Source organism: Talpa occidentalis, unplaced genomic scaffold, assembly GCF_014898055.3.
Source record: "Talpa occidentalis isolate TD23 unplaced genomic scaffold, MPIMG_talOcc4v2.1 talOcc4.2, whole genome shotgun sequence".
NCBI lineage: Eukaryota > Metazoa > Chordata > Mammalia > Eulipotyphla > Talpidae > Talpa > Talpa occidentalis.
This window is the reverse complement of record NW_023602073.1, coordinates 49,915,836-49,927,690: the sequence shown is the minus strand read 5'-3', so window position 1 is coordinate 49,927,690 and position 11,855 is coordinate 49,915,836. Positions and strand designations below refer to the sequence as shown.

Genomic DNA, 11,855 nt, shown 5'->3' with positions numbered 1-11,855 from the left:
CTTGCTCATAAATTGGTTCGCTTTACATTCTTATCTTTCACTCTGACTCATTATTTGGAGAAGTTTAAATATATGCTGCAATATTTCCCAAGCTCCTTTAATCAAATACTTGCAGGTAGTATATATATTTCAGAGACAATCCTATTCTTAAAGAAAGTAATTGTCTATTAGAAGACTCTCTAATGTGCTGATCAATATACATACTATCTTTCATAGGCTATTGGTGATTTTTGTCTTAGACAAATGCACCTATATATGTTGGGGCTTATATGTCTGTTATTTTTTATTTTATAATGATAATTTATTTCTGTCAATAATATGATAAGAATAGTTTTTAAAATATGTAAAAATTTAAACAAATTAAATATCTAAAATTAGAGAGATGAAAAACCAATGATTGCCTATGCATGTCACTGTCAAATAATATATTAAGTATTCAGTTGTATTCCAAAGTATTTATATATTACAACAATCAAATAAGGTTAGTGAGTTAACATCCCCATTGACAGATGAAGAAATTTAAGCATGGAAGATTCCAGGCAACCTAATTAACAAAGGAATTTATTCCAGTATATTTGTATCTATTGTCTGCATCTACGATGGCAACGATGTAAGTCTTTTATGAATTTCTTTCAGAAAAGAAAAATAATAGGTATTAGTGCACAGGAACACATCCATGTTCAGGAATAATTTAGAGTCAGAGGAAATTTCCAGTTCAATCTTTTTATATCAATGGCCCCACTACTATTTCTCTTGAATGCTCCATTTTACCACACCATGCAATCCGTTTGCTTTTTTATGGTATCGATGTCAGTGAGAGAATTTGCAAATGAACTTTCCAGCTTCAGTGAGCAAGACTGAATTTTGAGAAAATCTTTTCCTTAGGATGAATTCTGGCAAGTAAGGGAGTGTTAGGGAGCGCTCGGACCCTTTCACGCTAATCCGCAGTGAAGTTAAACAGACTGTGAATGTTAAGTGCACAGGATAAAGGTGGAAAATGAAGGTGTGTATGTACTTTGGAGCTTTGTATTGACAAGCCCTCAGGTAACCAGCCTGCTGGGACAGCCAGTGACAAGCAACAAGTTAGCGTTGCAGGATCAATGCCCGGCGTGTGATCTGTAGCAGGTGTCGCTGCCTGTGTTCAAGGGACATCGATAAAGCATCGGAAACGAAATCACTGAACCTGGACGCCTCCCCCACGCCCCCAGGCCCTGCTCAGTGACGAAGCCAGCCACACGGGCAGGCTCCCGGACAACCCACTCTCAGCACCACCGAGAAAGTCCTTCAGTCAGGGGCGGGGAATTAGGGCCTGGCATCATTCTAGCCAATGCTCCTTACCTTCTGCCCACACGCCTTTGAGGTTTGGGGACCTCCCCTCTCTGCACCCCAAGCTGCTCTTCTTGGACAACGGCCTCTACCGGCTGCTTTTATGACCGTCAGGCCCCACTGACTCAAACCGTCAAAACGGTGAAGTAGCGCCCGGCACGCGCGGCGTCCTCGACCAGGCCGCTGTCCAGGGGACGATCCAGCAGCTGGCGCCCGCAGCTGCTCAGTCTCAGATCAATCAAAGTCCTCTCCCATCAATCAAAGGCTCCCCGATTTCTCCACATTTGTCACCAGAAGCAGTGAAACCCCCTCTCTCCCAGCTCCAGCCCCTATGAGCCTAGTCAGTGTGTCTGTTCGCACAACAGGAAAAACATCCTGGCTCCCCCACAGGGGCAGCAACAAGGACTCTGAACAGCAGAAGCCTCTGCTTTTATTGTCCCACCTGCAAAAAGGCAAATGCATGAATCTGGGGTGTTATGAATTGTATCTGGTAAATGCACCCCTCAGGGGATTTATGATTTTAGTTCTGGTGTCAAGGTGAACAATTAAATATTTTAAGCAAGGAGTTGATATAGTTAGACTTTTTGATGACTGCGATAATAAAACCAGGCATTTTAAATGGGATTCATTGAATATCAATAGCTCTGGCTAAGTGGGAAGTGTGAAATATACAATGGAGTTCTGCTAGGTATCACTTAGGATATGCAGACTATGAATAGGCAATGCTCATAAGACAGCAAGAATGCACACAGCTTTCCCTGTAAGCTTCACGTCAGGGTCCCAGTATTGAAGGACAAAAGAGCTCAGATTTTTGTGGATAGATGTCAGAATACCTTTATGATTCTTCATGTGGCAAATTGGGAACATCAGTTAAATGCCAGCCTTTAAGCAAATTCTTTAACTGCTTTTTTTTTCTCTATTTTATTCAAGATATTATGAATAATAGTTTCTACTATTATTTTATTATTTTATAAATAATCTGCCACCCCTACCCTGAAAATGCCTGGGGTATGGGGAGTAGAGTACCCCAGAGTGAGCTTACCATGAGCCAGTGATAAGAATGTGAGAGAAAGAAAAACCGAACAGGCGTGCTGATGAGTATTGGGAAATAAGAAATAGTGGTGATAAAGGGGAAGTTCCGTGCTGGGTAGGATTAGTGGAATTCCATGCTGATTAAAGGTAGGGTCAGTATTAAGAGATGTTGTATGTAAGTTCATGAGTTTGACATGATTCTTGAAAACTGGTATCATGTTTCAAGGCAGAAAGCAAGAGATTTCTTGAATGAGGAAAAAGAACTGAACAAGGCATGGGATGATTTAGAGCAACAATAAGCAACTTAGTCTGTGCGAGTGCAGGGCTTCCAAGGCGGGGGCGGGGCGGGGGAGTATGGACAGTAGAACGGATTTGGGTGGCACAAAATTCACTACAGATTCTGGAAAACATTTGAAGAAACCATATAATTCCCAAGTATGAAGCTTCTGTGCCAATGACTCGGAAGTGCATAGTTGAAAAGGAAGCTTTAGCAGCTGTGTGAAGAGTAGATACAGGTGAAGTCATTATCTGTGGAAGGAAACACTGCAGATGAAGGAAGAGGAATCCCTTCTGTTCAGGTATCGTTATATTTTAAATTATTACTGTTTCACTTATTTCTCTCTCTTGTCCTTACATATACATCGAGACAGGAAATTCCATACACTTTCACATTTTCTTCATTAATATTCCTCAAATTTTCAACCTATACAGAACACCTCTCTGTGCTCTGTCTTGTGCATTATTTCTATCTTTGACAATTCAATATAGATAACCTTTTGTTTAAGATCTTATCATTTTGATCTGCCTTCCAAAGTAGTATTAAAACATATTTTGAAAGAAGTGAGCCATAGGGATGAATCAATGAAGGGGTGGAGGATTGACACTTGTAAGTGGGAGGTGACAGAATATTGGAGTTCGAATATAGATAGAAGGAATAAGTAGTAAGTAATAAAAACAAAGACCCACATTAAGATTTTATTGGCTTCAGAATAGAAACTACAAAAAAGAGAATATCCATTTAAAATGTATCAAATTCTCTATATAGCCCTTTTTATTATTTACTCTAACAAACAATCTGCTATTATTTTTTGCCCAAAGGCCTTCACATCTTTGAGGTGTTATGTGCCAATGCAGCATTTCTTTCAGCATGGAAATGTTTGGGTAGTAACTCAGAATCAGAAGGAAGTGTGGGTCCACCTGTGTGTCCTCTCATTGGAAAACCACCAAGTGAGCAAGGAAAGAAGTTGTGTGACTGGCTTGCTCTTGTTTTTGTTTGTCTGCTCTTGGTTTTCACATGAAATAAGCAGCGTGTCACAACTTACTCCAACCAGGACAAGTCACTCTTGCCTTGCTGCTGGGTGGCATTGTATCACTAATTTTATACTTTTTATGAATGTGCCAAGGAATCATTATTTTTCCACTGGAACTCACTGAGTGTGAGTTTCAATGCCAACATTAACATTATAATAATAACTGTGATCAACGCAATGACAGTAAACTCAGAATAACAGCCTTAGAAAAGAAAAATACCTTACCACACACTCTTCTAAATATTGCACTCTCCTGATCTGTTAATCCTCTCCCCAGCGCAGGGATATCATTACAGTTCTTGTGATAACGATAAGGAAAATCCTATTTAGTGGAGGCTGAGTAATTTATTTAAATTTGCAGAGTTAACCAGGAATGGAGTCTGAATTGGAATTCGGGCATGCTGATCACTGGCTGGACTTACCTAGGGAGTGAACTAGTCCTTAGTTCTACAAATAAAACCCTTTTCTGACTTTTTCCTTTACTTCCAGCTATCTAGCTATTTGTTCACTGCATGGGTTAGAAGTAAGGAGATTTCAGAAAGAAAGCAAGAAAGAAGGGCAGGAAGGAGAGAGTGAGGGAGGCAGGAAGGAGAGGGAAAAGGTGAGCTCTGGCCCTACTCTCACGTTCCAGATTCATATCCCAGCCTTACAAGAACACCTGGTTCATATTTTTAACAAATACTTTATGAGTCAACAGCAGAGGTAAAATCTGCTGGTAGGTCTCTTTATAATTCCCATTAAGGCTATATCCTAAATGAACATCTGTTGTGCAATCTTGCGAAATTAGCATAGATATTGGAATTTTTCTCAATGAAATCATGTCCTTCTCATACTGATTTGAATGTTGCACCACTGGAAATTTTATCAGTATTTCTTGGAAGAAGCATGGTGGGAATTATCTTGTGCAGCTAGAAACTATGCTATCATGTCCATTACTCCAACAAACAGAATCACAGCATTTTGTCTTGGCGCTGAAACCTACTAAATGTTGGGGAATACAGATCGTGAAGATGAGGAAGGAAATACAGAAATATATATACTACTTTCCTTACAGCTGCAGAAAAGCAGATGCTATTCTACATAATCTAAACTTTCTTGCAAATACAATTTCTAATAAAAGAGCTATGTAGGACCCCTAGGCTCTGGAAACTGTGGAATGGTATTTAATCCCTGAGATCTGTGTCATTAATTCGAATGATTTATTTAATTATGTATTGTCTATAATAATATGTAGACTGACAGCTCTGCGTTCTCCGGTATATGCATGTTCTGGGCTTTCTTATTGAAGCATAGGAGTATTATTGTCATTTCCTTCTTTTCCGACATGCAGTGAGAGGACAGGTTTCTTGTTTAAACAAGGAGCTTGAGAGTGTTGACCTTTTTAAGTGAAACTATCAATAACATTAGATTAGGAATTCTAAATATTTACAAAATATCCAGTGATATAGTAGAAGAATTTCTTATCTAACATCACAGTAAAGCAATAAATTATTCTGGCTACATTTCTGAAAACTTGCGCATAATCTAAGTGGCAGGTCCTTCTCTTGAATAAAACACAGAACAAAAACATTGGGAGCAAGGGGTTGGTGTCCACAGTCCTTGATGAAGAGGCTTGTGTCGGCACGATTTTTGACGTTCAAAAGGCAAGCATATCTGGGCTTTGCACCTTTGTGAATGTGAGATCATGAAATGATTATTTCTGACAGGCTCTCCAGTGAGGGAAAGACAGCTTGACAGATACATAGAAATTTCACTATAGCATGAGCAAGTTCTGTGGAAAAAGTGGTGCCATTTTTGGTTTTGTGTTAAAAGGAGAGCTGTGGAAACTGGATTGCTATAATGAGCTCAATTATATTAAGCATTAAATATGCTGTTAAAATTAGTGTATGTTTGAAATCCTTTTTAGTATGGGTTTTATGATGTACAATTGTCCTCTATTTCATCACATATGTATAAAAACGTATTTTTTTATTGAGGTAACATTAGTTTACACTGTAAGTGGTTTAGGGATATAGGTTCACAGCTCGTGAAATCACATCTTTTAAAAAGAATGAAAATACAGAATCTCTGCCTGGGCTGCCTTTAGTTCTTTTCTATTTCTAGTGATAAACAGCCCACCTCACCTCATGCTGAAGAAATTATGAATCGTCCACATAGGATAGGTCATCGTAAAATCATGACTATGCACGTATTTTTTGTCGTTTCTGGAAAAGTGATCTTCACCTTGTACTAAATTTTGCCAGTGGTCCTGAAAAATTGCAAGTGACATAGGAAAATGTCTCTCATAATAAATATTTTTATTGAAAAGTGTGCTGTAAATATAAATCTAGCACTACTGTTTTCACACATGCCACCAATTACTGGCCCCTGTGTGTGTGTTTGTTACAAAAATGCAATTCTTGAATTTATTCTTCACTAAATAAGTCTTATCTAAATAAGGTTAAAAGAATTCTCCAAACCACACTATTTTCTTAGCAAACATATGCATCCAACAAACACAACCCCAGAAGACAATCAATTTTAGAAGCCACATCTTTTACAGAGAATGAAAGTTTGAATGTCTTTTCAGTTTATTACTTTTGGCTTTGGAAAGTTTAAGATAACAAACAAAGAATCACTCTTTCAAAGCTTTATTAATCCCAAAATTTCCATTATAATCACATCATTGTCAGTGACCCACTAGCCAGAAACTTTCTCTCCACACTGGCTGTTTAGAATTCCACAATTCTGCCAATAAGCATTAAATTGCATTGATGGTACATGTGAAACCCTATAAAATCATTGATAATTCAATGTTTCTCTACCTACCACATACCACCTTCCTAGGTTGAAATCTCTCCATCTCTCTCTGTCCTCTCACTGCTGTTGTGATGGTTTCAACCCCACCACTTCTGCCCTGGACACTGGACAATGTCGACCCTAAAGATCTCTGTTCTCTTGTAAATTATTTCTCTCTACAAATGATGCTGCTGCAGTTCCTTCGAGACCACGGCTCAAGAGCACTATCATGGTCTAGGGGGTTATTGGTCTTGCTAACTAAACCGACTGCCCTGGATTGCTTCAACCCCAAGTCCCTGGACTCTTCCCTCTATCTTCACCTTCATCTCCAGAACTGCTGCCTCATTCATTACTGTTCCTGGGTGCCTCACGCCCTCACTCCAGCTCAGCAGTGTCTGCTGCCTCCTGTTCTCCAGTTCCTATCTTAGCAAGCGCCACATGAGCTTGACGACTGTCCCTTTCATCAGCCTTCCCCAGTGATGATAATTTATGGGAGTGACAGCTTAAAAACAAACATTTTCACCATTAAAGCCCCTGACACTCAATAGGCAGTCAGCAAACAGTAATGTATTGAATGAATGCTTTCATTTCCAACACAAACTTTTAAGGAAAGTCTAGGAATATTTTCAGGTATTTTTAAAACTCCCTAAGAATCTCGTCCCCCCTCCCTCCCTCCCTCTCTCTCTCTCTCTCACACACACACACACACACACACACACACACAGATATTCTTCAATCCAGTCATTAAACAAATATGCAGTGATCATTTACTATGAGACAAACTCTTCTCTGACCACGGAATACAGATTTGAATGTGATGTGTCCTTCCTTCGTGAAATTTATATTTTATTGGGGTTGGGGGGTGTTTGAGGAAATATCTTGGATCTTTTTACATCATGGTTCCATATTGACTCCCAGCTACTTGGAGTGTCTTTTCTTTCTCTGTGTTTTATATATATATATATATATATTAGAGATGTTTTAGGTCTTTATTTAGAAGTTTGGTGATTTTTCTGTGATTTGAAATATGCCAAGAGAACTCAATTCTGTGTTAATGCTTGCTTTTTGATTGAATTAACATTGTTATATAATTTTCAGGTTAGCATCAGCCACAACAGCACATGTGTGGGGAGACAGCATTGAACTGGTTATGCATATGTCTAAGATGAGAGAGAAGATGAATAAAATTATCAAATCCCTTGTCTAGAAATTTCTTGTAGTGAAATTCTAGTACTTTGAATTGTAATCATAATCATCCCGATCTTATCTATTGACAGAGTTTGATCTTTTAGTTATATAATTCACATGACTAAACATTTCTGCTCCTAGTTCTCTCTCTCTCTCTCTCTCTCTCTCTCTCTCTCTTTCTCCCCATACAAGAACTGAGGTGTAGGCCAGAGAAAAGGATTCACCAGGGAAAAAGTGGGGGCCAAACAGGCTGAGCTACTGAAATACACTGCTGAGGGGAGCTGCGGGGAGACAGGAGAGGTCTGCCGTGCCATGTGGGTTGCTCCCTGGCCGGGGATAGAGCTCAGGCCCTACACCACCAGGGAGCCCCTCTATTTTAGTCTTGATAGCCTCTAAAGCCATTTTTTAAAAAAATATTTCAGGATGTATGTTATTTAGGGTTTGTGATTTCTTATAAACTGATAATTTAAAAGGTGAATGTGGACTTTTCTAATGCTTCTCTAATTTTTGTGAATATATGACTAAATTAAAAATATAAGAATATGACAAATAAATTAAAATTGTGCATAGTTGTATTGAAGTGACAACAGAATGGAAATCCAGTTGCATTTTCACTGAATTTATATTCAAGCTCTAGAGAATCTGGTCAATATTACAACATAAGCTTTGTGAGAATTGACTTGATTCTATTCTTGTACATTTTAAATTTCCATTTCCACTATTGTATATCAAGCCAGCTCACAAAGTTACATTTCAAGTCAATACAAAATTGTAGGATTAATTAGCTAATTTATATCTCCATAAAAGCAAACTTCTCTGAATTTTGCAATAATTTGCTTTTATTTCAATATGAGGTTATTTCACTGCCTAATTCAATATTTTATGGTGTCAGGGTACATAGGATATTATCCGATACCCTCTTGGCTCTTCTAGGTGGGCAAATAGTCAAGTAAGTCTAGAGCTGAGTCCTGCCTTCTCCAAGGAAAGAGACCAGGCAGTGGGGCTTCCCAGCACAGTTCCTCTCCTTCGTCCACTGACTGTCTCTTCCCAAAAGGACAAGCTCCACCGAACCTTCAGAGTCCCTCTAATCAAAGAAAACTCTTCCTGCAAAGATATTTTTGGGTGAAAATTTTGACCCTACAATAGGGAGGTAGCTAGAAACTAGAAGCATCTTACCCTGATCAACAAATTCTTCCTCCAGGAGGCAGGTCCCTCTGGCTTGCGCACATAGGCCACTTCCATGGCTGTTCAAACACTGCAATGGCTGGACTTGAATTTAAAGTCAAGGGGATTAATCTCCAAGTATTTGAAGTTTGTGGGTTTTTTTTTTTTTTTTATTTTCAAGCTGAGTGAGTTTTAGTATCCTTGGGAATGAAATGCTTTTGAGAGAGATTTTTATATCACTATTCTTTAAAAATTTTGTAGCTTTCAGGCAACCATTTTAAAGATATTATGTTCAAATAATGGATTTGTTTCACTCTCAGGTAAGTCATCCTGCAACCCCTGCTCTGCAGCTTGTGAGCGCTGCAGCTGAGGTTAATTAATTAGCAGTATTAGAGCTTGGATTAATACCTGGGCCTGATTCACAAATCATTAGCTTGAAAATATGTAAGTTGCCTAGTAAATTTATTTTTTTAAACTTCATGCCATACTAGAGGAATCATACTTTTATTCTTTCATTTTTGCAGGGACATCTGGAAGCTATGAGACAGAAAGAAGAGGTTTCTCTGTGGCTTCACAGCAGCCAGCCTGCCCCAGTTGGACTCACTGGAAGCTGATTCCAGTTGCTGTCAAGGTATTTTTCTATGTATGGTTTGTTTTTAGGAAATAAAAATTAAAATTCTGTATAACTGGAAAGCAAACACATGTTCAAATAGGGGTGGCATTTTGTGCTGAAAAGTGCTGGAATCATGGGGTTCCGGCCACCTGAACAGGGACAGCAGGAACTGAGGGTCAGGGGTCCCCACTTCTGCTCCTGCCTTGGCTCTGCTGCCCTCCTTGGGGGCGCTCCCCACTCGGGCTCTTATCGAGGCTGCGGTGTTGTAGCAGTGGTTAGTCCTGCTCTCCTGAGAGACCCTGTCCGGGAAGCGTCCACCCTGGCCTTGTGCTTGGCCTTGGCTGTCCCGCCCCAGGCCTGGCTGCTTGCTGGGGTTTGCTGGTAATGGGGTGGTTGGTTTTCGTTACCTTGGGTGCTCATGTTTTGAGATCTTTCTCTCATCCACTCCTTTTCCCTGTTTGATGTTGTTCCTTTCACCCCAACTGTGCCTGGCTCCTTCTGCCCCTCCTTTCTGGTCCCCATCAGAAGGTGCCCTGGACTTTGTCAAGTTTTCGGGCCTCATTGGCCTGCTTTGAGCCAACCCCGTTAGGCTGGGCCTTTACCCACGAGGGGACAGGCAGCATCGGGTGCTTCCCTGGGAGGCGATGTCCTTCCCTCCTCTCTGTGCACACACTATCTGAGAAGGTGCTTTCTCACAAGAGGATGCTTTGTCTTTATGACACTGATGGCAGAACCTGTTTAGAGCATGCAGGTTTGGGGGTCCTGGGGTGCCCCTCAGCCTGCCCACTGACATCTCTGTTCCCTTTGAACCTCTCAGGGACTAAAAGCTTTGGGCACCCTCAGGTTTGATTACTTGGCTGTTGTGCACACGGGTTGGTGTGAGCCCTTAGGGCAGGCACTAGAGCTTCCCCCTTGAGTCTGGGGTCCCTGGGTCCTCCGCAGCTTTGCCTGTAGCAGTCAGAGTGTATCATGTCTGAAGCATTTTGGAAGATTTGTCTTGTAACCTCAGAGAATGACATACACACTTCCCAAGCAAGTCTGTGAGCTGGCCGTGGCATGCTGACATGTTTGTTTTTTTTAGGATAACAAATCCTACAAGTCGGGAGGTCTGGATTTTTTTAAGGTGAGACTTGAGGGAGATTTCTTTGCACAGGGGGAACGCAGAACACCTACTCAGCAAAGACCATCACCATGAGTTTTTTGCTGTTAAGAAATATCAAAACACAGGATGTTTTCTGAAAAAGAAAAAATTGCAAAATGAAGACTTAATCATTGTGTGTTGAACAGGAAAACCCATTGCAAGGTGTACTCAGTGCTGTTTGGGGTCAAACACCACAAATCGATAATCCAGGAGAGGGTTGGCAAGCGTTTCTCGCAGGGTCAGAGAGTAAGGAGTTTAGCCTTCAGTGACACATTAGTTCTGAAAAACTTCAAAAAACCTGATATTAAAATATGTAGAAGCTAAATATTTACTCTATTTATGGCATCTGTGCAGGAAGGTGTAAGTTTGAAAGCCTTAGCAATTCCGGAATTGAAACTTTTCCGTTGAGGAGACCACATTTGCATTTTCTGTTCCAGGGATGGAGGGCTGGTTCATAGCTGACTACTTAATTGGCTAAGAAAACTCGAAAAGCTGATCTCTCTTTCTCTGTCTCTCTATTGGTGTTGATGTATGGAAATCGGGGGAAAATGGAAAGTCACTAAGATAATAATTTCTTGAGAAAAGAAAATCCTAGAAAAAAGTAGACATGCTCAGGTGAGTCCGACATTCGGTACCTTTTTTTTTTTTTTTAATCAAATGCTGATTCAATGGAAGAGAACTTGGGGAAACTCACAAACCTGAACAGAAACTGCTTTGAGAGATTGAGGAATCAAACAGAAGGGTTTTAGGCTTTAGTGTGTGATCCCTGGCAGTCGAGGGCTCACTCCTCAAAAGCATCAGACAGACCCCAACGTGCCAGACACCCACCTTGCAAGGGCCAGGAGGTCTATCGCCATCGCTTCAGGATGCGGATTCTCTCCTGGAGAGCAGTGAGGGCTCAGGGGCCAGGACAAGCTTCTGTCCCTGCTGAGTGCTCCGTTGTTCCATAATGCAAAGCGGGGTCAAGCCCTAACCATCTGCCCCTTCCTAACCAGCGAAGCACCCCCTTTGAAGACCTGGGACAATTTAAATTGCAGGGTCCCCTTTAGCTTGCTCGCCCCAGGACACAGCACATTATCTGTAAGATCTGAAGAGAACAAAGTCCAGGGAACGATGCGTCACCTTCCTAAGCTGTTGTAAGAAATCACAGAAAGTTGGTGGCTGAGATCTGCACAACTTTCCCCAGTCCTGGAGGCCAGTCAGGGTTGGCATCCTTGGGCTGCAATAAAGGTGTGGGCAGAGCCAAGTGGCCTCCAGAGGTGCCAGGGAAGCTCCTGGGCTGGCTTCCTCCAGTTTTTAGTGG

At 40.8% G+C, this 11,855-nt stretch overlaps 1 protein-coding gene and 1 long non-coding RNA gene across 4 annotated transcripts in view; one reads left to right on the top strand and one right to left on the bottom strand.

The window, feature by feature from the left end:
• Positions 1-1,451, bottom strand: part of LOC119252268 (uncharacterized) — a 123,439-nt gene extending 121,988 nt beyond the window's left edge. For all 3 annotated transcript variants that reach the window (XR_008553184.1, XR_005126764.2, XR_008553185.1), the window contains exon 1: positions 1,339-1,451. This is a non-coding gene — a long non-coding RNA (uncharacterized LOC119252268). The remainder of the gene's footprint in view (positions 1-1,338) is intronic.
• LOC119251361 (butyrophilin-like protein 1) overlaps positions 1-11,855 on the top strand; it is a 167,181-nt gene that overhangs the window by 33,817 nt on the left and 121,509 nt on the right. The gene's annotated exons all lie outside the window — the stretch shown is intronic.